Below are 16,211 nucleotides of genomic sequence, written 5' to 3'. Positions count from 1 at the left end.
TCGTTTAAAAACACCCAGACAGACTGCATTGTTCCCTATCACAAGGAGGATGCTGTTAGTAGCTATGACCAAAAGTAGTTACATAGTCTAAAATATGACACTGAACTTGCCAGCTGGAGATGTCATAATAGGGAAGAAGCTGCCCCAGATGTGGAACCAGTCTTCAGATAAATCCCTATGAGCTGGCAGTCTGTGTTTTAACCCTTCAGTTGTTACAGTCATCTAGGCATCAACTCCCAGGCTGAGGGGAGACCAGGGAACTGAAAATGAGGCAAAGCAGGCAGAAAGCTTAAGCTAAAAACCCAGATGGCAAGAAGGAAGATACTGGGGTGACATGAAACCCTACAATCCTGCATAGTGGGATCATGGGAATCCGTGAAGGATGGGAGGAAATGTTAAGTGACGGAAATTTTAAAGGAATATGTTAACTGCAATGAATATCCAGGGATGAACCAAAATGAGCTCTGATACCTGGTGAACACTCCTCTGTGTAATGCTTGTTGATATTCTGCACCCTGATTTCCACCAGGCTTTTATTTCAAATTTAGTCACATTTATAAGTAAAGAAAAAGACCAGTGTCATTCTGGGTAGCTTTTGGGAGAGGTCTTGACTCAGCTGATTTTATTTACTGACTCCTTGTGTCCATCTTGGTTAGTCCAAAACACTTTGATTAAGAAACATATTTTACATATGCCTAAGCCTGTCCCTTAGTCCTTCTGGCAGAAACGTGTAGCTTGAAGCCTTCTCTTGATCCAGGCCAGGTGTAGCAGACCCATGCTGCTGCGACCCCTGCCTGTCAACAGGCAGCACAGGACGGCTGCAGGGTCTGCCACTTCACAGGGCTGGAGCAGCAGGGTATTTCAGCAAGCCTGGATGCTCTGTGCCTTGCTGTAGCCAGTTCCCATGCCACACTGACCGGTAGGTGACCCGTGTGTCCCACATCCAAAAATAGATGAAATATACAGCCTCCTTCCTTCCAGCTTTGGCTGAGGGTGATGGGGAGATGAGATGCATCTCTGCGGTGCATCAGAGCCTGTCCAGGGATGCTTACTGATGGTGCAGACAGCTGCTCACTCGCTGGAGCTGGGATCCTGACACAGTTTCATGGAAAATGGGTTATGGAAGACCCAACATATTAGTTAACTGTTTGCATTTTAGATGCTGCGGTCAGGGGATCTTAGCAAAAACAAAATAAGAGAATGCAATGAGCTAGCAGCTGCTGATGTTACAATTACATTTATATTGGCAGGCAGATACAGGGTCGGGCTGCTGCTGGCCCTTTCCACAAGTCTTCAGAAGGGGCTGTAGTGAGAAAAGCCCTTTCTGCATGCAAGAAATGCTCTAGGATTTTGCTCTTCTGAACTTAAAATGGATAGCTGATGGGGGGTGAGGTGTTTAGGCACAACTTTATGGATAGCTGAAGACTAATGGGTTATGCCCCATCCCTGGAAGTGCTCAAGGCCAGGCTGGATGGGGCTTTGGGCAACCTGGTCTGGTGGAAGGTGTGCCTGCCTGTGGCAGGGGTTTGGACCAGGTGAGCATCAAAGTCCCTTCCAACCCAAACCATTCTGTGATTCTAAGAGCAGTATGCAGAGATAAATAAAGGCCTCAAGGGGATAGCAGCCAATTGTACTCCTGGAAAAGGTGTCCAGGGACACCATGCTTTCTTACACTGCTTTGCCTCAAGCTTGACTGTGCAGGAGAGCTGTTCTGCACGCAGCTGAACAGAACCAGATTTTGGGGCAAGAGAGCACAGGGCACAAGTTGCTGCTGTGAAAATGTCAGATGAGAGCTTCTCCTCTAGAGGCAGAAAGCCTTGGGATGCACTAGGAGACCACTGTGCTATGGGAGCACAAAATCAGTCATACCAAAACTGTGTTTAGGGACCTGGAAGGCACCTTAGTGACAAGATGACTACAGGCACAAGGAGGAGGAATGGAGAGGGCATTTTCACATCTTCCACACTGCAAGGCACCACCACTACAAGGAGAGGGAACAGAGCTGTTCAGCAGTGCTCTGGCAGCATGCAGAGGGCTCTGCTGTCCTACAGGTGCCAGCACTGATCCTGCACAGCCCCTGTGTGTGCTGGTTCCCCTCCTGCATGGAGCAGGGATGCTCTGCATGGCACACCTGCAGCCCCAAGCAGGCCGGGCTCGAAGGAGGGGAACTGGTGATTTGCCTGTGACAAGGTAAGCTCCTAGCCATGCCATATAGGTTAGGGGACTAGCTTAGTGAATCCCCTGCTGCCCTGGGTGTTTAACATGCTGTATCAATAGCACAGACTGCAGAATGCTCATGGCGACACTCTGCGAAATAGCTGAAAGCTGGGAGATATGAAATGAAGAGACACACCACACTACCTAAGGGAAGTACAATGCTCATAAGACCTATTTGTATGGTGCAACTACTAGGGCAGAAAATAGATCTGTTTTCTCCTTGCAGATAAGTTGTGATAATAGCTCTTGAGCAATTATGCAGAGTTTGTATGTGGTATTAAACACCATTTTTTTTTCACTCTGGAGATGGCATTATATCTGCCTGATCATACATTATGTTCCTGTCTTTCTTCATATACATATATGCCATTTTGACAGTTCTAGGGTTAAAGGACACTAGAAAATGATGGCATATGGTTGGCAATTTCCCTAAGAAGTATTTTTCCTTTGGGAAACATTGACTTAATTAAAAGCAAAATGTTTATGGGAATTTATCCATTTCATCATAATCTGACAGGAGATTATTGCAATATTTTCCTTCTGTGATGCAAAAACATCTGCTTTTTACTTTATAATTTAAACTGTGAATAGATAAAAGTGTTAAGGTCACAATGTTCATAACAATTCAGTGTTATAAAAATTAATGTTTCTAGTATTACTAATTCCTGTTTCATAACATTATTGATAAGTTTATTGTTGTTCTATTTTTGAGACAAGGTGGAATTTCAAAATCTTGGATTTTCTCTAAAATGGAAATTTTAAGCTTTGACCCAATCAAGTCATCACTTTATGCTACAATTTCATTTATAATTTCAGCTTTTCATCATCCTGCCCTCTAGGGTCTGCAGAGTCTAAAATTTATGCCTTCTGTTCCTCCTCACAGATGTCTATTCCAACTATAATGACAAAGGATGAAAATCTGCAGTCTGTTTCTGGCTAATGAAACAATGTGAAATTATCTGGAGAACAAAACTGGAGCTCTGAATGCGAACAAGCAGATTTATTTATGCCTCCAAATAAGCATACTGAAACGAGTGACTCCAACATGGAAATATTTTGCCAGTTACCAAGAGGAGGGGAAATGGGAAGACAATTCCATTACAAATTTAAGCAGTTATCTAAAGAGCTGGTAGGCTGGTAGTTCATCCAGTTCTGTGCTTGGCAGTGTCTGTTTCAAAGTATTTCATGGAAATGTACCAAAAAGTAAGGGTCGACTTGCCTACAGGAAAGTTCCTTCCTTACTTGCAAAGCAAGAATCTGTCCTTGCCCCCTGCTGCAAAAGCCAACACATTTTCTCGTTTTTTTTTTTTTTTTTTTCCCTGAAAATCCTTGGAGTCCCTGCCTTGTATTTTGCATAACACTACATGTGGTTAATCAACAAGTGCAACAAGCTGTGTATTTATAATGTAAAAAATTAGGGTTCCGTTGCCCCCGCATTTAATTTCCTGGTTCCTATTCCACGGTCTGTTACTTGTTCCTGGTACAAAGCAGTTCCTTTTCTCACTTCACTGTTTTGTTTCTGTATATTTTCAATATTCCCCCTCTCTGGGAGAATTGCACAAGCACAGATAACACTGCAGCTCTCCCCTCACCTCAAGCATCCCTTCAAACCTCTGCCAATCCCATTCCCAAAGTTGCCCAGGAGCAGAGATTACCCTGTGGCACTTGGCAGCCTCCTCTGTGGCTTCACTGTGCTTGCTCTAGGAAAAGAATGAATTATCTTAGTGTGCAGTCCTCTGGCACTTTAAACCAATTTCTGTAGTCTTTGGAATTTATTTACTTCATCTTTATAGATGTTTTTAAACTATATGCTGACATTATCATATCTTTGTTCAGATTTCTTTTCCCTAAATAGTTGTTGTGAAATCCTGTGATCACCAGCCAGGAGCAAGGTTTGCATGGGGACTGGACACAAGCACTCAGCTGCTGTCGCCTGGTAGAAAGGGTATGGAGAGTCCTCAACACCTGCTCCTGATGATGGCACCTCTGACCTCATGTCAGAGACCCAAAACAATGGAGACTCTATGGCCTCCCCAGTGCTTCACTGTCCCTGTTTTGGTTAGGTTTCTGTGATGAATTTACACAGAAACATTTAATCTCAGTAGTTGTTGTCCTTTCTGACATGAAGACAAAGAACACGCTTTTCCTTTCCTTTGCTACATCCTACAAAGTATGTAGGGACCTGCTCTCTTCGTTAGACTGGGTAGTCTCTCCTTGCAGACCATGTACTTCAACCACTTCCATTTTCTCCTCTTGATTTTCTGGCAGTGCATGTTGTACTTTCAGAACAGCACTCCAATTACAAGTTAATCCAGCTGAGGCTTTATTAATGATAAGCAGAGGAGGTTTCTTTTCTCATTACCTACATGCCGGAGTGTCTTTACAGCATAAAATCCTTGACTCACATCCAGCTTCTTATTCACCTTAATTCCCACATCCTTTGCAGAGAACTGGGCTAACAGCCACAGCCCAGCCTGTCTTTGCACAGTTGATTATGCCTAAAAGTAAAATTTTGTGCTTGTCTTTTATTGTGTTTTAAAACCACCTGAATTGTTACTGTCATGCTGTTCCTCACTGCATGCCACAAAGTTTGATGTTGTCTTCAAGTTTAATGAATATATCCTTGACTCATATACCTTCTCATCACCTAAGGTGTTAATGAGAAGATTAAATAGTTTCAGATCCAACAAAGATCCAATAAAACCTATTCCTTCTGTTTTGAGTCAGTGGTTTCCTGCCAGCATTGTATCTGCCTTGCAGAAGTTTCATCCAAACCATATTTCTATTGCTTGATAGCTGAAGTATCAAAGTCTCCTTATTGTCAATATAATTGGCATCCTCAACCTACCCAAAGCCATCAGGTCTGCTTGCTGCCTGTCAAGGAAACCTGTTTATCTAGACAGGCCTTATTTTGCTATGCTCAGATTGCTTATTATTCACGGTATGTCCTTCTGCATAGCAAATAGTTCTCTAAGGATTGAAGTTCAGTTGCCTGCTCTGGTATTCCTTCACTCCTCTCTTCCCTGCCCCTTTGCTAAAATTGAGTATGACATTTACTCTTCTGATGAGCAGCCCTTTAAAAGATCTCAAGGAGAAAAACTGGCTTCAGCCACACTCACATGATCAGAAAACCATTAATTTTGCTAAGTAGTCTCCAGCTTGTTTTTCCCAATTCTGCTCTAGATACATACCTTGTCTATCTGTACTTGCCACCTGATTGCTACAAACCTTTCCAGTGAAGACTGAAGCACAAAAAAAGGCACTCATTGCAATGTCATCTATTATCCTCCCTCTCTGTGGAGCAGGAAATCAACATTTTCCTTTGGTTTTTCTCTACCAGTAAAGCTGTCACAGAATCATTTCCTATTATATTTCAGGACACATTATGCCTCTGCCTTTTTGATCTTGTCCTCATATGCTTGTGCTACTCTATTCAAGTTATGCTTAGCAATCTGATCCATTTTCCATTTTCTGTGAACTCTCTTCTTTGCATAAAGCCAATGAAAAACTAATAATTTAGTACAGCAAGTCTCCTACTGCACTTCTTACCTTCCCTCTAGGCTGGTTTGTGCTTTTGTGGTCTTTCACTCTAAATAACTCCTACAAAGCCCTCTATCCATCGAAGCTTTCAGTTATAAATTCTGTTGAGCTTCCTGAAATCTGCCTACCCCAAATTCATTCATTTTAGTGTGCTCTTGCCTTCAAAAGTCACAAACTTGGTAATTTCATTGCCGTCCTAGAGGCTGTCTAAACTTTTCATCTTCAAGTCTTGCCATGGTCTAACCACTCTGCTGCACTGTTCCTGAACTACCCCTTTCTTCACAGTTAGCTGAAGAGATGAATTCGCATTTCCAGAATTTGCTTCCCTGTGCAAGGTGAGGTTCAGATGAATATAACGTTATTATTATTATTATTATTATTATTAACTAGCAACGTTTTTAAATGATTTGCTGTTCTTATAAAGTGTTTCCTCTGCTGGATTTGTCAGGGGATGTTACTGGTTAGATGAATTCAAGACTGACAAGTGAGTCTCAGAATCTTTTCCAGTATAATTATGGTATCTCAGAAGCTTTTGGTTAGGAGGAAATTAAAATGCAAAAGCTATTCTTTCCTCAGTCAAACCAAGGCTTCTTTTTAGATAAGCAAACAGTGAAGCTACAAGAATGCTAATCAATTTGGGACATGAAGAACAAAGAATTTCTCTCTCTCCTGAAAATCTACCCTCCCACTTAATTAAAAAATAGTCTCCTGTGGAGGATAATGAGGGAAAAAAGGGGAGTGGGGAGCAGAATTAGTAAGAGCTGGAGAAGTGTATGCCACAACGGAAGGTTTAATTTTGACATTTTCTGACTCCTTCTGGAGGTCTGGGGGTGGGCAGGGGTGTGCAGTGTGGACTCACCCCCCCAGCACTCCCTGTGCCAGGGGGGCAAGGTCACCCCTGCCAGTGCCCTGGGGAGAAGACGGTGAATGAAGAAGACGGGGGACGGGGGGGCACCACGCCGCTGACGGGTGGGAAGGGAGGGTTTCACTGTGGAGCAATGCCACATTCCTGGTCAGAGATAACAGGTGAAAGAGGAGCGCCTTGACCCCCGTACTGCTGATGGACCCAAACCTTACTAGAATCAGAGAGAAGTCTGCAAAAACACATCTGCTTCCCATAAGCCCCTTGAATTGCAGTGTTGAGGAGGCTATCAAACTGAAGAATAAAGTGATGAAATAAAACAGAAACTAGAGGCTTGGCAGGATGGGAAAGATGGAGATGAAGAGCAATTAAGAGAGAGAGCTGTGGGAGCAGTTAAAGACAGGACAGCTTTAATAACGGAAAGCTATAAATCCTTATGATATAAATCCTTATGATTCACCTTATCAACCAATCCACCCAACTGCAGCAAAAGGGAATGCCTTCCTCCTTCTTCCTTTCCTCTCACATCCTGGCTGACGGGGAGAGGGGAGTGAGAATGACTATTTTATTTCCTAATGAAGAACTGGTGCATGCTCCTGGGGCTGTGTTTCAGACATCTCACAAGCAGTACCCACTGAACGAATCAGCATCAGTGCAGATCAAAACAACAGAAAAGCTACTTAAGGAAAAAAAAAAAGGGGAAAAAAAAAAAAGGAAGGGAGCTGCTGGAGCACTTTTGGTGATTGTGAAAGTGATGCTTTGTCACTTCACCTTGGTTCTCCTTGGGAGGCTCTCTTGTCTGCATACACAGGTTTATCAGTTCTTTATTAAAGGTAAATTTTCATCCTACAAAAAATGGTCCTTGCTCTCCAGGAAAAAAAAAAAAATAAAAAAAAATGAGAAAATGGAATTTTCAGCACTTTCATTATGCAAAACCTTTCAGCAGAGTCTAATGAAAAACATGACTCAGCATCCATGGGGCAAATGGACACATTACCATATTTTGTACAGTCTGGGCTATTTCTCAGCTAGCATTCCACCTACAGTAGATTTAAAAAAAAAACAACCAACCAAACAAAAAATCCACTATTATTTGTTTCAAATATGCTTTCCTGTGAAGGGAAAAAAATCCTTCAAAGAATTACATAGAATTGGATCATGCCCAAAATACATGCATTCAGATGAAAATTATCATTCCTTCTGAAACCTGTAGCCCTACAAATCATTTTCAGTATGCAGAACAGCAGTAACTTTTCACTAGTAAATCTGAAAACTGAAAATTTAGGTAAAGCCAACCTGTTCCATGGCCTGTTACACCATCTACCTACTAGCAGAAAAAGCTTCCCTTATGAAAAATATCAGATTCACCCAGCATATATTTGCATAAGGGTTAATTTGCCACAAATACCTAGGGGCAAAATTGGTTTTCTATTGGTTACTATATTCCCTGAGAATCTCTTTACAATATCCTTGTGCCCATTTGTAAATATTTTCACATAATTTAAAGCATTCTTGCATGAAATAGCTTAAGATCTCCACAGTATGTATAAATCCATTAATGATTATTCTTTTAAACAAAAGCATCTGTATTTAGAAGAAGTGCTAAAAAGCCCAACTATAACTCATTCTCAGCGTTGTTTATGTATATTCATTTAGGTTAGGTATATATCCAATATAATGGCAAGCAGTTCAGCCGGGGATTACTAATCACAATCCATCTCTTTCCTAATGCAACACAGCCTTTCACTGTTTGTTTCTTTTATTGCACTGGATCCTTTTCAGCTCAGCAGCACTAAAAGCAAAAACGAATGAAGAAAGCGTCACCTTTCAGAAATGCTGGGTCATTGCATTAGGTTTTTCAAATGTCTTCTGCTCTGGGAGATGAGGTGGCTCAGCAGGGACTGCTAGGATGGAAATGTATCAATGCATTCCTCATCTTATTAAAGATGCCAGTATGATCTTCACAGTCTGTACTGATGCAATAAGTGCTAAGACAAGCCATTTAATGAAGTTGTGAAATGAATAAATACCACAGCTCATAATCAGCTAAGACATTTCCAGGATAGATAATTTTGCAGTCACCCCCTACAGACACTGCAAATGACAAAATAACTACTAGAAATAAGGAAGTAATATCAGACACAGAGCTTTGCTTCAGGCTTTTTGTTTCATATCCATTCCTGTATGAGGTTGTTGTTGATCTGGTAGTCTTCCAAAAGAAGAGCTGTACAATCTCATTTGCAATGACGCAAGTCTAGAAGGCCAGTGAACTCAGGATTGAGTTGGGAAAACCCAAAAGCCTCCCATGTACCACGTAAAATAACCTGGTGGCCAAAGGAAGTCCAGTGGTGTTTGCTGGGGACTGCTCAAGTACCGGTGTCTGTACCTATGAGACACCTGTAGGACCCATCCTTTGGGTTAAAAGTCCTTATTTGCCCCATGACATATTTAAGCAGGTGATTTCGCTACCCAGGAACCACCGTGCACACTACTGTCCTCTGTTTGCATTTGAAGGAGAACGGGTGGCTATCTGCTCTCCTTTCTTCTCTGAAATGTTTAATTAATGAAATGACTGCCTCAAAATGCTGTGCAACAGCAGTCTTCAAAAACAAAAACAAAGACAAAAACAAAACACCTGCACTTCAGGCAAGAGATTTGCCTCATCCCTGGGGCACCATGAACCAAGGCATCGGGATGTGGCTCAGTTATATGCTTCTCTTTGCTTGCAGAGATCAAAGCATTTGACAACTATTATATTCCCAGCCCCAAGAGAGGGAGAAGGTGAGAAATGGGTAAAGGGAAGGAAAGAATGGGTAAAGGGAAGGAATTTCTCATTTGGAGTTTTATTCTGATGTTCCTTCTTTCTTGTATCCACTGCAATAATGATTTTTGGCTTTCAGGTTGTATTTCATGTCTGTCTCTTCTGCTGAGAAAATGGCAGTGATGAGAGAAAGCCCTGTTCTGTGCATGGGGAATTTAAGGCAGCTCTTTTTGGGTGGACATTGGTCTAGTTTGTAGTCTATTTTCTGTCCACACTCTGTGAGCTTTAACTATAAGGCATTTAATAAACTGATGATCTCACAGCAGCATCTCTGCATTAGTCCTGGGGTTTGCACTGCCTTAGGTGGTGTAATTTTGTCTGTATACCACACCTGCTAATTGACATTCTCTGGTTAGAAACAATATAGTACCACGATTAGGGAAAAAAAAAAAAAAAAAAAAGCTCATCAAGTAAAGCCAAACTCTCACACCCTGGTGTAAAGCAGACTTCCTATTACAGGAACGTGTTTAAATTGCATCCTTTCAGAAAATTTATACCATTTCCAGAGATCACTGGCCAGGACAAGTGGGGTGCTTTACCTAACACTTGATACTACACAACCATGCCTTTTCCTGACAGCCTCAACAGGAAACAGGGTGATTGTTCTGTGACACATGGTACAGCTTCAGGATGATTGATGCTTTGCATTTGTCAAGCCGACGTATGTGGCGAAGAGCAGAGAATTACATGGTTTTCTTGTCTGTAGGGTGGTGTCCTGAAATTGCTTGTCTGAAAGATGATATAAAAGAGTGTTGGACATTATTGCCTGCCTGAAAGACTACTTAATGTTACCCATAGCCTTAAAACTGGGTTTTCAGTGATCATGCATGTCATATAACAAGCTACAACTGACTTAGTGGGTACTCACAGACTTTGGCAGAAACGTGACAAAATATTTTTGATCATGCCTAAATTAAAGTGTAGTTATTGTGCACGAGGAAAACACAGCTGAGGATGGCCATGTTCTTGGCATGGTAGCACCTTGCAGTCATCTCACAGTGACCCACTCGTAGACACCACATCTCTCTCCTCAGAGTGATCCCAATCAGATAATAAAGGGTCAAAGGTGTGGGAGTTCCTGTTCTTTGTTTTGGAACACAAACATGGCACAGGTGGAGTGGATGGTCCATCGTTTTCTCCTGATATGACCTTTCCCAAAGTCATAAAGCTATTTTGATGGTTTTATTTTATTCTAATTTAATTTAATTCAATTTTACTTTATTTTATATATTTATGTTTGTCTTAGCAGGAAATCCTGCAGCAACAAAGCTAAAATGTCAGTGTAACAGATATGAACCATCTTCCCTGAGTCAGCAATGGTATCTTAAGCTCCTGGGTGTAACCTCTGAAGAATGGGCTTGGTTGTCCTCTTAGCACCACCCCAATGGCTAGCCCCACACAAGCCATTTGGAATGGCATTTTGAGGTGACCCGGGTTCTCTGGTTTCCTGATTTGAAAGGCTGCAAGTCTTAGTTAAAAATTGCTTTTTCTTGTCACTTATTTGACTAGCATGCTATATGCTCTACACACACACACTCAAATCCTACCTATCACCAGTAACCCAGGTTTACTGCGAATATCTGTTATTTTGTAGCAGTTTAGACTCTGTAGAAAAATTCCTTTTCCCAAATGGACATCCCATGGAGGAAACACCCTTTAAATAACTCAGCTGTAACTCCATCAGTTACACTGTCTTCTCTGGGCTACCATCACAGATGACAGGGTTTGTGCTGGAGTTGCCTTGTTTCTCCAGTATCTGTTTGCAGAGAACGTTTTTTTCTTCCTGTATCAGAGAGCTACGTTAAGACCTGATTCCACCAGTTGGTTATAGACTTGACTTCTTGTCTGCAGGGGTTCACTCAAACTAAGAAGACCTACACTGTAGTCAATTCCTTTGGTACCCACTTCCTTTTCTAGGGATTGCATGCCCCACTGGCTTACGCTATCAGGTCTTCCCAGAAAAAACATCTCCTACTATGTGCTGTGCCTGGTGGAATGATGGACAGATCTGTGCTGGACCTGTTTCCAATGTGAGGTAGGATTCCTGGACCACTGCATAGACTGAGCAAGAGCAGGAGCAAAAGAAGACACAAGGGAGTGCAGGAGCAAATGAAGCCACAAAAATCAATGTTTCATTTGTTTGCACCAAAAACCATGAAATGCCGTTGCCATTGTCAGTGATCCTGTCCAAAAGCACTGTGGATTTAGTATGCTTCAGATTTTTCTCCTTCACAAAAATGACTAAAAGAAGCTCTTTCAGACATAAACAAAGCAAGCCCGGTTATTAACGGATAGGCATAAAAAAATAAAAATAAAAATGCCAGCACTTTAAAGAGATGAACGAATCATTTGGGAACTGGACTTTGACAGCTGAATTAAAAAATAAAGCACCCCCAGGAATTATCAACAAAAGCTACCCACTTAATTATGCAGCTGTGTCACTCCACAGGCCTGAGGCACCTCAAACCAACCCTTCAGCACCAGCAGCAGCAGGATCTCAGCACAGATGGATGTGCTGTACCCACCTAGAGCCTGCACAGCTTGAGCCCTGATGAGTCAGGCTGCAGCAACCAAGACTCCAGCAGAGGTTAGGCAGATGTGTGTGTACAGAAGGTCATATAATGGCTGGGAAGACCATGCTACAGCTTGTGCCTGTCCTACACGAGGTACCTGCCACAACCAGGGGGATGAAGCCAGCCTTCTGGTTTGGATGTAATCATGCTGAAGCATCAAATTCTGCACTGCTTTCAGCACTATGCAATGTCATGGTGAGATACCTGAGCTAGCTTAGACACCACCAGCAGCCATAAGGGCAGGTGGTCAACTAAGTGAGTACTTACAGAGCTGCTCCAGTCTGAGCTCCATCGTGCTGCAGCTGCAATGCAATCAGCACCCAGGTTTAGATCTACCTGGGGGATTTTGTAATTCATCTGCAGCAGAGCCTGCATGCAGCAGATGCTGCTGAACATTTTAACCCTGCATAACTCTGTCATTTCTATATTAGAGAATTAAAGCAGGAGTTTCACCTGATAATTTTTACACACCACCCAAATACTACATTAATTTTCTGCTTTCAAGTCATGCTTCTTTGAGACCTAGGAATGGTGTGACCATCAGGAGCCAGACCTACTGTCAGCAGCACATGTCCGGTCACAGTGTGATTCATTCTGTTCAGATAAAGGCTGCTCTGTCATGCTTTCTCTAGCAGTACCGTCCGCTTGTGTTAATAAGCACCTATTTCTTGTCTTGTCACTGTCAAACAAGAGAGGAACCTGAAGAATTCTGAAGAACGAAAGTTCATTTCAGATATCCAAATGACACTAGTGACTATTTTTAAACACTTCTGATTTCAATATGTTTTCCAGTAGAGAGGTGGTTATACAGGGTTACAATAACCTCTGCCTGTAGAGCTCATTCCTTTAAAGGGTCTGTACTCCTTGCTGGTAAAAAATAAATCCACAAAGGGAAGCTTTTCTCATGCAGTTGGGTCAGTACAAATGTTTTAGTACAGAGTAGGCATAACTTAGCTATCTTTAATATGAAGGACTGAATACTTTTTGCTGGGCCTGTGACAAAGGGAACATGGTACCATTCTACCAGGACTTCTAGATCACTACAATCTACAGTATATTTCACCGTCCTTTGAAATTTCTGTCTCACCACCTATACAGTTATTCAGACTCAGCTTCATCTTTTTCAGTGTATTTTTTTCCTTAGAATGTGTTTTTTTTAGCTTACCAATCTTTTCAGGACTTTGTTACCATACTGAGGTGAGTCTCTCTTGATGCAGACTGACAGCTATAGAGGAGGTAGAGCAGATAGCTCAAGCCCAGGCAGTCTCATGTCAATGACACCTGGGTTATGTCAAACCCTTTTCCACTGATTCTTCTACATGCATAGTATCCAGCTAGGATCATTTCAGTATACTTCGCTTCCACTGTCTCATAGCTATGACTCCTTTTGTATCAGATGGTCTTCATCAGCTGAAGGACTTGTAAGGAGAAACATGGACATTGTCCAAATCTGACTCCAATGTCTTTTAAATTGGCTTTCACCTCCCACTCCAAATTTTCTTTTAGACTATTAATGTCATTTTAAGGTCATAAGCTACTCCAGTTGCTTGACCTTGACAACCTAAGATTACAACATTTAATTTGATCTAATTGCAGCTCAGAGTGCCAATTACAAAGGAATCAGTTGTAAAGCTCAGCTTTATCTGGCCTTGAACACATTTTTTATGTTGTTATTTTTTTCAAAATACTTTTTTTTTTTTTTTTTCCTACTGTTTGGCAGTACACCTGACAGCCTTGTCAAGTTCTTTCCTGCCTATGGCAACAATAACAGGTCTCAGTAGATGCCATACAAGTCTGACTTTGACATTGTTTTTATCCATATACATTTGCTTTTTAATTCCTCACACTTTCTTCACTTATTATTTCATCTCTCTCTCTCAAGCACTTCATTTGTTTAATTGGCTTTCTGCACATTTGTCATACCAAATCACTTTTCTAGTTTGAGTTCTTGTAGCAATCTGGTGCATGGACGTGATTCCCAAGTGCCTTACAGTGCAGAGGCATGTATCACTTCACCCTACAAAGCTCATACATGTACATGGCTCTGAGCATGCTTCACATTTGTAACGTGCTGATCTGAGTGTCCTTCATAGTCAGTCTGACTGTATCGCTTGTGCATTAAATTCTTGGACAGCTACAAGAATTTTTCTGACATGCACTTTTCTATAGTGAGAAGGTGACACACGTGCCAGCAGACTATTGTCCACTGCTGAATGTGGCTGAAACACCCTCCTTGGGGCTTTTCCTTTTTCTTCAATTGCAACTTTTCAATAAAATCGGCAACAGCTGTCCCTTTCTTATCAGTCGGGACTCCTGATTGCACATCCAGTCTTTGTCTTCTCCCGACCACCAGCTGGGATTTGCATTATTTTTTTCCTGAGAATTCACATACTGCAGTGGTTTAAAAAAACAACACTGGGAAGGTGACGTGCTCTTCAAACTGCGGATTTTAAAAACGAGAGGCTAAGACTTGCAATGCCCACTGGGTGGCTCCAGACACTGAACCTTGCTCCTCCTGTAGCTACTTCTGCCTACACAGAGGTACCCCGGGTCTCTGGAAATGCATGGAAGTGCTGACTGTTAGCATGGATTACGGGGCAGGGCCTGGGCAATACAACACGTAATGAACCGGATAGATAAATTATTAATGGTTATTGATGACTGTTTGCATCACAGCAGTGCCCAGTGGCACTGTGGAGGATACCTGTGCAGGAAGGAGCATTACGGCCTCAATACCACCCATTGCATTTGAAGCACTTAACTGAGACACCCATCCTCAAGGGAAGTAGATGGACTTACACAGGCTTTGCAGGTGATGCTCTTTCCTCACCGAGAGCATGGGGAGACAATGCTCTAAATGGAGGTTCTTATTTAAACTCCTGCAGTTATACAGGATGAGTCTGTACCTTTGGGAGAAGGGAGTTAATAAGGAGCAAAGTCACAGTTGTGTTTTCCTTAGCTCTGTGTGCATGTGTACGTTGTATGTCCTGGTCTTGTCATACACAGCACCTAAATTTAGGCTTGGCAGAGCAGGGTAATGGCCTCTCATTAAAGCTGAGCACAGACTAAATACTCACTGTGAAACACCAACATAAAAAACTCAGTTGGGTCTGTCACCTAGCTCTGTGCCTTCTCTTTGTAAACAACACTGCAGGTTTCTCATCTGTTTCAAAATTGTTCAAGTGTATGTCACCCACTTGTGAACATGTCTTTCTGATATAGAATTTCCTTGATTATTTATTTATTTATTTATTTTTATTTTCCAGCCACCAAATGCCACATAGACGTCCAACTAACTGTCTGGAAGGAACTGTAGAGCTAGGCCCTGCACACAAGCCAACCAATCCAGGATTCCAGCCAAGCCATGTCCAGGAATGATAAGCCTAACTCTAACAAGGAAAGGAATGTAAACTGGTCCTTTCTGTTTTACTCAATGAAACAATCTAATTTGGCCTGTGATAAAGATTTAATTCAGATGTAATGAAGCCAACAATTTCTACTCTTTATGCTATCCCACAATTTACTGCTTCAGGAAACCCCTGTCAGTTCTACTAGGCTTAAAAGAAGTGAGAAAATCTTAGATGGCTCTGCACACAGAAGGGATGTGGTGGTCCAGTATGTATGGTAAATAGATGAAGAGATTTTCCCATCTTGCAAACAGCATCGCACAGAGTCATGTAAATCTTTTAGCTTTGAAATATTAAAACTGAGGAGTGCCTGAAGTTTTGTACTACTGGTGGATCTCATCTAGTATGGCAACAGAAACCTGGACTTGGGCAATCTGTAGCTTCCACATTACTGCATGACTGTAATGACCAAAATTGCTCTTTTCTTGATGGATCTGGTCAAAAGATTAGGACACAAGGGAAAAGCACGGAGCTGTGACAGGAGAGGGTCAGGCTGGGTGTTAGGAAAAGGTTCTTTACTGAGAGGGTGGTTGGGCACTGGGACAGTGGTCATGGCACCAAGCCTGCCAGAGTTCAAGAAGTGTTTGGATAGTGCTGTCAGTCATAGGGTCAGGTTTTTGGGTGGTCCTGTGTGGAGCCAGGAGTTGGACTCGAGGATCCATGTGGGTCCAACTTGGGATACTCAATGATGTTATGATTCTAAGAGATTGTAACTGCCCTTTTCACCAGGGGCTGTAGCATGTGCTCTACTGTATTAAAGGTTTCAATACATATGGAAATTGATGCTAATT

The 16,211-nt window shown here is 42.0% G+C and overlaps 1 protein-coding gene across 9 annotated transcripts in view; it reads right to left on the bottom strand.

Annotated features, from left to right (window-relative positions):
• Window positions 1-16,211, bottom strand: part of PALM2AKAP2 (PALM2 and AKAP2 fusion) — a 258,689-nt gene that overhangs the window by 175,336 nt on the left and 67,142 nt on the right. The window lies entirely within an intron of this gene.

This window comes from Anser anser (assembly GCF_964211835.1).
Source record: "Anser anser genome assembly, chromosome: Z".
NCBI lineage: Eukaryota > Metazoa > Chordata > Aves > Anseriformes > Anatidae > Anser > Anser anser.
The sequence above is the reverse complement of the archived record's forward strand: the minus strand, read 5'-3'. Positions and strand labels throughout refer to the sequence as shown.